The sequence below is a fragment of the Sinocyclocheilus rhinocerous genome, unplaced genomic scaffold (genome assembly GCF_001515625.1).
Source record: "Sinocyclocheilus rhinocerous isolate Xijiao unplaced genomic scaffold, SAMN03320098_v1.1 scaffold1806, whole genome shotgun sequence".
Lineage (NCBI taxonomy): Eukaryota > Metazoa > Chordata > Actinopteri > Cypriniformes > Cyprinidae > Sinocyclocheilus > Sinocyclocheilus rhinocerous.
In genome coordinates this window covers 472,613-473,946 of record NW_015658531.1, presented here as the reverse complement: position 1 = coordinate 473,946, position 1,334 = coordinate 472,613, and the positions used below count along the sequence as shown (strand labels likewise).

General features: G+C 41.2%; 1 pseudogene; it reads left to right on the top strand.

Annotated features, from left to right (window-relative positions):
• The window catches only part of LOC107722696 (ATP-dependent 6-phosphofructokinase, liver type-like), a 27,395-nt pseudogene that overhangs the window by 3,200 nt on the left and 22,861 nt on the right, over positions 1–1,334 (top strand).

Genomic DNA, 1,334 nt, shown 5'->3' with positions numbered 1-1,334 from the left:
TCCCTCAGAAATAGGCAATGGGCTCTGATTGGTTAGCTAGCCCAGTGTGCTGTGATTGGCTAAACCCTCTCAAAATTGAATTTTAACTCGCAATTGTGACTTTATATTTCGCAATTCTGTGAAAAAAACAAAAAAGTCAGAATTGTGAGATAAAATCGCAATAACCTTTTTTTTTTTTTTTTTATTCAGTGGCGGAAACGGGCTTCTATAGAGAGTGCTAGAGTTAGAGGGTCAAATAAATATAGTGCACGAGTCACTCTGTCTACTGTTAGGCTACTTTAATAATGCCTTTATGGTGTCTGTGTAGATTCTTCCAGGAAAGATTGTGAGTCCCTGAATTGGAGAGTTTGTGCTTTGACTGCTCTGCTTACTTTTCTTTTGAATGCTTGACTCTGATGCATGTGTGTGACCGTTCGGCCGCTGCGCTGACATGCATTTGAACCTATTCCTCTTGTTGAAGCATTGCAATAAACGCCTCTGCATGATTAAAAACACCGATCACAAATGCATGATTTGCAGCGGTGCGTGTTGTTCACTCAGGGAGGAACGGTGATCGGCAGCGCGCGCTGTAAGGCCTTCACCACACGAGAGGGCCGTTTAGCTGCTGCCTTTAACCTGGTCAAACGCGGCATCTCGAACCTGTGTGTGTGTGTGGAGGAGACGGCAGCCTCACCGGGGCCAACATCTTCCGCTCTGAGTGGAGCGCACTCCTCCATGAGCTGCTGAAGAAAGGTACTGAATCACACTGAGCGGGCCCTATCAAATCCGCTCTATCTCTTTTCAAATTCTGTAGTGAAGTGTTTCTACTCTGCTGTAAAAGTACTTTTCCAGTGTCTGTACTTTATCAGTGTTTTTCTTTAGAAAACTCTTACTTCACAACATTCCAAAGCATACGTTTGCACTACGTTTCATATTAAATATAATTTATTACTTAATTACATTAGAAATCTAGTACTTTCTTACATTTACTCAAGTAAAAGTCATTCAAATTTTTACTTGCGCACAAGAAAGTACTACATTTTACATGTTCTTAAAGGAGACATATTATGCCCCTTTTTACAATATGTAATATAAGTCTCTGGTGTCCCCAGAATGTGTCTGTGAAGTTTCAGCTCAAAATACCCACAGATCATTTATTATATCATTTTGAAAATGCCTATTTTGAGTGGAAGCAGAAACACGCTGTTTTTCGGGCCTGTGTCTTTAAATGCAAATGAGCTGCTGCTCCACGCCCCCTTTTCCAGAATAGAGCTGCGCCATTACAGCTCGTACCTGCTAAAAACATCTGTTTTGGTTCTGATTATCATGTTAATCGCGCTGAAATCATGCGTTTT